The sequence below is a fragment of the Myripristis murdjan genome, chromosome 3 (assembly GCF_902150065.1).
Source record: "Myripristis murdjan chromosome 3, fMyrMur1.1, whole genome shotgun sequence".
NCBI classification, from domain to species: domain Eukaryota; kingdom Metazoa; phylum Chordata; class Actinopteri; order Holocentriformes; family Holocentridae; genus Myripristis; species Myripristis murdjan.
In genome coordinates this window covers 33,445,160-33,456,493 of record NC_043982.1, presented here as the reverse complement: position 1 = coordinate 33,456,493, position 11,334 = coordinate 33,445,160, and the positions used below count along the sequence as shown (strand labels likewise).

Sequence of the window (11,334 nt, the reverse complement as noted above, 5' to 3'; positions counted from 1 at the left end):
CCGAACCGGTGATTCAGTGTACGTCTGCCACGCTGATAACTTAGGTAATCCTTAAAAGTCATTTTTTACACTTTCCCAAGGCAAGATAAGCTAAACCTGTTCAAGAAAACAGGCTATATCAGCAAAAAAGCTCTGAATTATCCTATTCAGATAAAACTGTGAATAAAAATTAGGTATTTTGACTTTATTGATGAACTGTTGAGTATTTCAAACAACTTGTAATAAGTAACGCACGTGAAATTGTTATTGACATGTAACTGTGCACAGCTCCCTTAAAGTTGGGAGTATTTTTAAGTCAGAAGAAATATGATAAATAAAATGTACTGTAAAGTTTGAGAATGGCAGTAAAAATGAAGGGTTTTTACTTTTAGCTTTCACTTAAAAACACAATTTCAGTTTTAGCAGTTTGATAAATACAAGCCAAAATAGCAGCACCAGCTTCTGAAGCAGAGACACAGTGTCAGGTTTGTGCATGATGATTTTTTTTTTTTTTTTTTTTTTTTTAATATTTAACAGTGTGTTGGTTTCCATGCTCAGTAATACTTAAGGTGTTCACATGCATTAGCCATGGCTGCAGAATATGCTGCTGAGTCAGTTTCCTTGGTGCACCTCTTGAATCTAAGTGGAGACACCACAGTGTATCAGCTGACACCATCGATAATTGCTCAAATAAATATGACTGGACTTCCTGAAAAAGTCTTTTTTATGCTGTTTTTCTTTTTCTTTAAATGCATGAAAAAGCACATCCAGTTCTCTACATTTCCACTCATTTTTGAAGCAAATGGACATAATGTGTATGAGAGTTAAACAAAATCTAGGTGTCCTGTTAATTTACATTGGGGGAAAATATTATAACAGATTGAGATTCCAAAGGTTTTTTTCTTTGTTTGTTTTGTTTAATATTTACTTTTGGGGGGGATTTTCACCTTTATCCCTACTACATCTTGTACCTTGCACCCCCTATGTCAGCCTTTTTGCCACCGTGCTGAGTCATCACAGCCTCTCTGATTGGACGTTCACATATGATGACATATTTATAATTCAATCCACATTTTCAGCATCAAGATACACAGCAATTTAATGGTGATTTTGGAGAAAAAATGGTTTAAAAAAGCTGTATTTTCAGTTAACTGTGATTTTATTTGTGAATTTCTCAACATCCCCTTGGGTAGTTTAAAGTAAAATTTCAGTATTAAGTTTGGTTAAGCATAAGAAGAATCATTAGAGTGCACTGACCACAGGTCATTTCAAATAGGCCCAAGTCTCTTTCTTTCTTTGTTCTGTTCACTTTTTTTACTTTTGTACCCATTTTTCTCTCTCTCCCTCATTCCCTCTATCCATCTCTTGCCCACTCTTTCTTTTTTTGCTACGTCCCCATCCTTCCTCCTCTCGGTTGGGCACTGATGGCTCTCTTGGATGAAGGTGTGATTGAACTCTGCGGGTTCAGGACTCCCACCGGGAAACTATTACCTTGATTTTTAATCTGTCACCACTGTCTCTGTTGCAGGGAAACCAGTTAAGCGACGCAGGGGAACATAATTAGTTGCTGAGTAGCTTTATGTTCAAATGATGATTGAAGACCCATCCTGAGGATAGATTTATTTTTTGTTGTTGTTGAGGAGTTAAAGGATTGTTCATTGTTGGAGAAATGTTCCAGTACCAGACACCTGCTGTGGAGCCGGAAAAAAGCTGCAGATCAGTGGTGAATAATTCACTCAGAAAATAAATAAATAAATAAATAAATAAATAAATAAATAAAATGCAACAGTACACAGAATGGAAGGCAGAACAACCAATGTCTCAGATTGAAGATCAAACCCACAGCCATAATGCACAGTAATGTGAATTGTGAATATTTATTTTCCTACTTTAGTTTTTTTTTTTTTTTTTTTTTTTTTTTTTGATTATTTATTTAGTTTTTTGGCAGTGAGTTAGCAGGTTCTACTAGAAGCAAGTATTATCAAGCATGTGTGTATTTTTTCATGATTAGATGTAAGGAATTAAAACATTTACAGTGGTTTGGTTGGATTGTTTCTTTTCCAAAAATAAAATTTTACAGCATCATGCATTTCCTTTCTACATTAGGTTATGGTACTGCTGTAGGTGCAGAAGTCTATTGATGTCTGTGCTGTGCTGCTCAACAAGGTTCACTTAGTTTAAAACTTATCCCTCTTTTTGAATATTTTAAAACTCTCTTCTTTTACATTTAGATGAGTCCTTTCTTATGTATTTGCACACAATTACAGTTGAGATTTTTTAATCTATAACATAACAGAAGTGGGTACAGGAACAGAAAATTGGGAATTTGCCTTTCATAAATAATAGTAGAGACCTACACGATACGAACCCAGTACTGAGGACATGGACTGTTTTCATGAAGTGCACTGATGAGGTGAATTCAGGTAAAAACCATCATCCCTCACTGATTTCCTTTATTAAAATAGCAGCCACAAAGAGGGCAATGTAAAGCTAAGGAGAAGGAGATCAGAATGAGGAGGATTGTTAAGCTCTGAGGCCTTTGAAATGTGAATAATGTGCAAAATGGGCTGCAACGGCTGAAGAGAGATGTCCTTGATATTTTCTATAATTCGTACATGTTTAACCAGTCCTGGAACCAGACAATTCAACATAGCAGGGGCTATAAGATGGAAAAATTAAGAATACTGTAGAAACTGATCTTTAAGGCTGGAGATGTTTTGATTTAGTTTGCAAAAATGTGCACAAAAGTCCACAAAGAACAACTGTCTGTGCTCCTGCACTCATTAGGCCTTCACACCAGCGGCCAGGTCAAAAACACTGCAGGTGTCATTGGTTCTGACCTCAGTTTTGAAGCCCACATTAGAAAGTGTCCCCTTATTATGTTTGAAACTAAGGTTAGGCTAAGGTTACACCATTTCTCTCTCAGGCTGACACAGAAAAACTAATGCATGCTTTTCTAACCTCTAGGCTTGACTTTTGCAATGCTCTCTTGTTTGGTCTACAGAAAAAAAAGCTGTATAACTGCTGACAACTTGCACAGCAGTCTGAGTGCTGACAAAGAGCACATATAACACCTATTTAAAGTCAGTGGATTTTTGTGCCGCACACTGGGCTATAGCTACTGTATAAAATTTTCAGGACCCCTGTCTGGCTCAGTGCTCAGTGTTTCCCTGCCACCCGAGTGTTTCCCTCTGCCTCTCGGTGGGTGGTGTGGGCGTGTCCCTGTGTCTCTCTGCCAGGACACCTGCCAGTCATCCGAACCAGCACACCTGCTTGTCACTTCATCATCACCACTCAGCTCCATAAGCCCTGCACCAGCCATCAGCTCCCTGCCCCGGTTCCCCATGCCCGAGTCTCCATTGTCTCGTTTGTTTAATAAATCTGTCTTTGCGTAATTGTTCGCATGCGCACGAGCCTCATGTCCACTCCCACAATCAGCCATAAATGGAGGTTGACCCACCCCTGATTAGCTCATTTCCATATAAATACTGTTGCTGCTCATTCATTTTCTTAGACATGGCAACTAAAGGGACAGCAAGGACCCTTGACAGCGCCAAGTGGCCACTGCTGCATGTCATTACACACAATCATTACGCACGGCTAAGCCTATTTATAGCTCATCATAACGTCTATTAATTGATCACATGTGCCTCTAAATACATTCACCCATCAATCTGTCTGTATTATGTGTGACACAGTATAACAGACATATTCCTCCTCATAAATATGATAATAATTTTAAAAGTAACTGTCACAGTCCATGTCTGGCCAAGTGTTTCACTGCCACCCCAGTGTGTCCCTCTGCTTCCCAGTGTGTGGGGTGGGCATGTCCCATCTCTGTAATTTATTATCTGTTTAAGGGCTTGTGTTCTAGTGTTTTTTTTTTTTTTTTTTTTTTTTTTTTCCTGGCAGAAAAGTGCTGGCAGGCAAGCATGGATTATCCACTGAGTGCTTGGGGCCCTGACCTCTAGGGGGCCTCCAACAAACCCCCCTATTTTTAAAGAAAAAGAAAACCGAGAATGCGAACTGAGAAAAAATGCCTGTCTGCAGGGGCACCGTATATGGGGGAAAAGTTAGGACAATTCCAAGGGCCCTTGCCTGACAGGGGCCTCAAAAAATAGGTAAAAACTAATATAAAATTATTAAACCATCATCGAGTAAATTTATATATACATATATATTTTCATGGGGCCCAAAATTCCTGGCGGCACCCCTGCCTGTCTGCAAGCACAGACGATGGAAGCGCGACAGCAGCCGCTGCCACCCCACAACTTATCTATTACTACCACTTATTTCAGCCATACTTTAAGCTAACTATTTCAACCACTCTGGCAATGCATCAGGATCAAGTCACTGAGCAGGATGTGAAAAATTTTGAGCAGGCAATTGTTTTTTCATCGAATAAAATTCATTGATTTAAGCGCATGGCTAAATAAGAATATAAGAGCTTGGGTCCAAATAGCATCTTTCTCTGGCAGAAAAGCAATGACAAGGTGCTGGGGAATGCTGTGATGAAGCGGTGATTTTTATTTATTTTTTTTTCTCTCTCACTGGATAATAGCTTCAAATTCATCCCTCCGCCAAGGGTTTGTGTCCTGTAAAAACTATATGGACAGAACACAAGCCTTAAGGCTACTGAGTCAAAATATATACATTCATTAATCAGACAAATCACGTAATAAGGTCTGTCTGTGTTAATATCCTGTTTAAACCTTACCTGAGGAAATTCATAAACATAGGGAGGCTCTTATGGTATAAGATTTTATAAACATGGTATTATTTATTTATTTATTTATTTACCATAATTGCGTTCTTAAACTCTATGTTGCCTGGCTTGTGTGTTTAGTGTATTACCATTACTACCAATACTACCATTTTCCTAATGTATGACTGCATCTTAACATTTTATCAAAATCGTATTGTATTTTAAATTGTATTTTACTCACATCTACTGTTTACTGCTGTTCTGCATGCATCAACAGATGGTAGTGCGCAGTACTGACGGCTCAGCCTGGCTGTGTTTTGTTGCTTCGTGTTACTTGCATGGCTGTATACATGGTGTTTGTTGTTACTGTACTGATGTGTTGCTGTTTCCTGTTGCTCTGCATGGCTTGTGTTCTTTCTCAAGAATAATGCACCTGACAAAATAAAACTTGTAGGCCTAATAAAATAGATTTAAAAGCTATAGTAAAAGGAGTAAAATAGAGTGAAACAAAAACGAGATAAAAAAAAACAGTTAAAAATTGATTTAAAAAAAGACAAAAAAAAATGACACTGACATACAATTAAATAAAGAGGTTTAAAAATATTTATATAGAGGTAAATTAAAGCTAGAGTAAAAAAAAAAAAACTATAAATAAGATTAAAAAGACAAGATAAAACAAAGACAAATAAAACCAGTAAGAGAGATAAAAAATATATATATATAACATTATTAATAATAAAATAACATTAAATGAAATGGAATAAAATTTTACAACATGAACACAATAAAAATAACTGAATAAAAATGATAGTAATAAAAAGTCTCAGTATAATTATGGCATTATGCACCACTCTGCCCCCCTCCTCTAACCCTGTCCCAGTGCCCGGCTGCTCTAATGAACCTTGGTGCCATCCTTCACCTGAATGGGAAGCTTCCCAAAGCGGAGACCAACCACTTGAACCTGAACCTGACAGACCACAGCCAGGACCTCAGCATGGACCAGAGCAGGAGGACTGGTTCACCGATGGTACAGATCCAGCTTTATGGGGGAATCTGTGAAATCTGTCCTCACTGACAGGGTTGCAGCTTCTTTTCATAACCGCAGATCCTCCTGTCCAGTCTCTGCCAGGGATAGGACCACTGGCGGTAGACGTTGTTGTTTAAACAGTGACTTACTTTCGTCTTGTTTACCAAATGGATGGACAGTGTCAAGAGAATGGGTCAAATGGAGATATCTATTGTTGTCCTTGTAAGCTTTTCTCAAATAAGCACCATCCGTTTGTATGCATTGGGGATCATGAGAGGAGTGATGAGCGTAGGAGTCGCATGCAATCTTTACATCAGAGATGCATGGGCACAGTGACCATTGACTCATCTTTGCTAAAACAAATGGAAGCAGAGAGACAACACTGAAGAGATGTCCCCAAAAGAGTCATGGTGGTTATCGAGTCTCTAGGGGAGAGAGGATTCACCTTTAGGGGAGATTATAGATCGCTGGGGTTGCCTCACAATGGAAATTTTCTTGGGACTTGAGAACTGATGGCTCAGTTTAATCCATCCTTGGCTGGACATATTGAAAAGTTTGGTCAAAAAGACAGAGGATTGTCTCTTGTTTGTCATTGACAACTTGTGAAACATTTATTGATGTAATGGGAGAGAAAATTAGGCAGACTATTGCTGATCAAATTCAGGAAGCAAAATACTTCTCTGTAGATGTTGACTCAACCCCAGACCTGACCCACACTGATCAATTTACTTTCATTTTTCAGATTTGTGAACAAAAAATGGCAAATTATTGAATGTTTTATTGGGTTTGAGCCAACTGAAATCCATACAGGCAAAAGTCTGGCAGAATGTGTTGTTGTGTGATAGGTTGTTATGTGACAGAAAAGAGTAATTAACCTCAGAGTCATTCATCTCCAGGTGTAATATTTAATTAATGTTTAAATTAACAAAATTAATTTCATTCTTCTTTATTACAGTTAGCATCGTGTGTTAATAATATTTGTTTCATCATTGATTATGTCATTATTGGTTGCTAATGTGGACCAGCACTGGTAAAAAGATCATTTAGATCTCTTTATTTCTTAAAAAAAAAAAATAAAAAAAATAATATATATATATATATATATATATATATATATATATACACACACACACACACACACACACACACACACACACACATATATATATATATATATATATATATATATATATAAGGGTGTCTGTTGTACTGATACTAAGAGTGTTTAATGTGTTCATTGTGGAATATAAGTTTTGTTTGTATTATGTGAGAAATTATTCAGTGCAGACAAGTGAATGAAAGAGCTGTGTGTGGTTTTCCTCGCTCCTCTCTCGTTGCTATTCCTCCTGTTTAAGGGTACAACAGTTGCCATGGTTGACATCTCAGGCTTAGAGCTGTCAAATTGCAAAGGCCAGTCATATGACAATGCTTGTATAATGGAAAGTATAATGGACTGAAAGCACAACTAAAGAAAAGAAATCCTTTAATACATTATGTACCCTGCACAGCTTACTCCCTGAATTTAGTTAAAGTCAACACCATAGAGGCCAGCAGCCCAGATATTGGAAAGTGTTTTGACATGTTTCAGTCACTGTATACCTTTTTTGTTCTTTACAAACTGATGGGGGAAAGTTTGACACTGGAATCACTCTCAGGTACATGATGGAGCAGGTGAGCAGATGCAACCACAACACGATGGAAAAACTACACTAAGATAAAGGAAAATATGTGATATTGGGCTATACAAATAAAAATGTACTTGTCATGTGTGTGTGTGTGGGTGTGTGTGTGTGTGTATGTGTGTGTGTGAGACTGTGTGTGTGATTGATGGAAGAATCTTAATCAAAGAACTGTATTGGTGGATATGGGGCAGTATGTGCTTGTGTATGTCATTTAGCAACAACCTGTAAGCTGATGCATCGATATTGTTGTGCCCAGGAACGTATTGCTGCAGTCATGTGGTGTAAATTCTGTACGATAGATGATATCTACATGTGTTGTATTGTCTTTCAGATTGTGATCACAGACCATAGTCTTGTGTAAATCCTGTATAAGATACTGGTGTTTTCAAACAGATAGGAAACTACACTTGAAACCTATAATTCGAAACCTAGAGTGTGCATGTGTGCAGACGGGGTGGGCACCTCCAAGATTTTGTGCCCAGGGGCCACTGCATTCTTAATCTGTGCCTGCTGGCACGGCGCTAAGATGAAGCACTATGCGGCAAGAAAGAAACGCTGCACATCACTGTTTTGTATCTATGACAACAATATTGAAATATCAACATCACCACTCTAAGGTCCGACTGATCTACTCCCTGAAATGGGCTTTTCTGTCTTTGTTATTATAGTGTCTGTCTGACTTATCATATAGGTCAGGATGAGCCAACATGGCCAGAACAAGCTTCTTCTCCATTTCCTTGGTTGTTACAAACTTAACACTGTCACCTGCTTGACGATAAGATCGGTTGCCTGAAGGAGGGACAGTGATGACACCAGCGCCTTTCTGAAAAGTTAAGGGATTTTCAACTAGAAACACTTGGAGCAGCCGCAAAAAGTCGCTTTGCTTATCACCAAAGCAGAAGGTGAATAAATTGAGTAAGGTAGGTTTTTCAGTTAATACTTATCACAACGTCAACATGGTGCTTGTGTAACAAGTTAGGAATGATGGACTCAAAAGGCAGAGAAATGAGAAGTGAGGCAGCTGAACAGTTCAAAGAATGTTTATTTCTACTTGGGTGCAGGATGATGAGTCCGGGGTGAGGGACTGGCTTGATTGGAGAATGACGCGGCTCCAGGTGAGGGCTGGATGGAGGACCTGGCTGGCTGAACTGGCTGGGTGGCAGACTGGATGCAGGACTGGTGCTGGAGGCCAGGGTTGTAGCTGGATCCGTGGCAGAAAAATAGAAGAAGTTACTCTTGATACTGAATACAAAAACAGACAGGCAAAAGAGCTGGCTTGAAAGAGACTGACAGTGGTTACTGAGTCAACAATCAGGCGAGGTCTGGTTGTTAGAGGCAGCCTGTTGTAGAGCAGAGATGATGAGTTGATGGCAGACAGCTGAGCAGGCTGGAGACCCAACCCCAGCACACCAGACCCCAATCCTGCAATCAAGCACACACAAACACACAGAAAGACAAGCTCTGGGGCAGAGGGCATGACAGCCTGAGCAAACATACAAGTGTAAGGAGTAAAGCTTTTATAACGCTATGTAGCCTGTTTATCTCACCTTACCCACAAACTTTACATTTGCATCGGCTCATTTGCTATGCCTCTGATGTTTTGTGGCTTGATTAAACATTTTAATGCGTTATAATGTTTTCATATGGTTACAGGGTCTGAGGAGGAGACAGAACTCCTCATAAAGTTGAGAAGTCGCACTGAGGCTCTTTCCACATGCTCCCAAACAGGATCGGGGGTGAGTTTTCATTTATTTCACTTTATTGCATCTTATGAATGGATTTGAGATTATTCCAAAGTCTTGATTGCTATGCTGCTAATTTTATCTGTAGTGTGCTGTGTTTTTCATGTACAGATGGCAGGCGTAACATGACTTTAATTTTTTTTACTGTGCAAGTGGGAAAATTGTACAGATGATGGGACTGTAGGGGAGACTGACAGGAGCACAGGCAGCCAAGAAATGGGAGTATCTGACAAAGACATATAAGGTCACTGGCATAACTTTTTCCAAATGCAAAGGGTAACAGGGAAAGATCAGCCATCACCCAACACAGCCACTTGTTTAAATTTAAATAGAATCACAAAGACTTTTTTCATGTTTTTTCATTTAATTTTTGTTTGAACATACATTTCATTTATTTTTCTCTGTCAAAAAAGTTTTGAGAAAGTATTTGAGAAAGTAAGTACATCTTCAGTTTTGTCAAAAGAAACAAATGTCTGAACAACGTATTTGAGTGGTATTTAAATTTTTTGTGCACTGCTGTTTTCAATGTGACTTATAAATAGTCGTGGTCCAGCAGCTGATGGATAGGTGCAGAGATGCGGCCTGCCAGCCTATTTCTCATTGCTGCACCAGTGACCTCAACAGCAAGAGGGGCTTGGTTGACACTGTCCCTCCATGCCTCCTGTACAGGCTCCTCAATGTCCCCAACTCCCAAACAGATGTTGTGGAGTGCAGCACAGCAAGTAATGATGGCGGGGACAAATGTAGGGTCGACCTCCAGGGCATTGAAGAAGATGCTGCGCCACCTTGTTTTCTTCACTCCAGCTGTATGATACAGCGGGCCTTGGCATGATGACAGTGATGCCACTCCTGCACTCTGCCATGCAGTGGTTCCCTATAGGGTGTTATGATTAAAAAAAATGTAGAGGTACCAACCATTCCCTGGACCTGCAGGAGGGTACAACAGATCTATGAGGAGGGGGCTGTTTTTGAGTGCTCTTGTTTCTGATCCTAGGATCCTAGGCCTGTGGAAGCATCTAAAAACACAGACTGCATGGAGCTGGACAGACTGAAACAGCTTCCTGTCCAGATAGTCTTTGGCAGCATGACCTGCAAGTGCCTTGTTCCTGATGTGGCATCCATCAATTGCACCTACATAGGTCTCCAAAGCATCTTGCTGTGCTAGTGCAGCAAAGCCTTGTCCAACCACATCAAGCTCATGGGGCTTGGAGAACTGGATACAGTGCTTCCTCTTGTCCACTATCCTCTGTTCCATCTTATTGACAGCATGGAAGGTGCTGGTCTTTGAGACAGCAAAGGCACAGCAAAGCACACTCTAAGAGGCCCTGTGAGCCAACCACTAAAGGAAGATTTCCAGCCATGGGTCTTTATGGTGCATACTATGCCATCACCATATTCACAGCACCACCTATGCGAAAATCAGTCATCAGTACATCCACAACATCAAAATACAACTTCAGCAATGGTACCCCTGCTGTTATTACGTTAAAGCAGTCAGTCGTTAAAGCAGTCAGTCAAGTATAATGTGTGCTATTGCTGATAATCTTATATGATTTCTTGAGGAATATTTCCTGCATTGAATTGTAGGCTACAGGCTTTTTGTATGCTATTTTTCTAAGCTAAGAAAGACATTTCTGAAATTGCAAGCCTTATTAACCAAATGTCAACGTAATGCAGTCATCCAAAAGGACATGTCTCGTTGAAAGGCATTGGTAGTTATTGTGACGTACCTTCAAGGAACAAACCATCGCCACACACAAAACTGGCTGACGATCCACACCACCACACCTGCCTGCCTTGGTCTTCATTTGGGTTCAGCTACAGCCTCGTGACAGAAATGTGGTATATAAATAAAGACTGAATGATCGAAGATTGTGGTCATTTTTGTTTTAAACTGGTAAACCAAAGGAGGCAAAAGCAGAAAACAAAGCTTGAATTAAAGCATCAAAACACCTGGAGGTCTGGTTGATGATTGGGAAAAACTGGCAACGAGCAAATGATTATTTGTATATCTTTACATGTTTATGTGATGCGGTGAGCATTAAGTGAACCTTACCTCATTGTAAGACTAGCTTCAATCCCTACATGACAAATACTTGCGATATTACACTAGAGTAAATTGACTGTATTACTCACATTACTCCAGGTAACATCTCCAGACCACAGCCCCCCATGTTATTCCAAGTAACACACATCCCC

General features: G+C 39.6%; 1 long non-coding RNA gene across 1 annotated transcript; it reads left to right on the top strand.

Annotated features, from left to right (window-relative positions):
- Window positions 1–8,744: 8,744 nt before the first annotated feature.
- On the top strand, window positions 8,745–10,834 carry LOC115376916 (uncharacterized). Its single transcript, XR_003929871.1, has 3 exons — window positions 8,745–8,894; window positions 9,047–9,129; window positions 9,805–10,834. It is a non-coding gene; the product is annotated as an uncharacterized LOC115376916 (long non-coding RNA).
- Window positions 10,835–11,334: the final 500 nt, after the last annotated feature.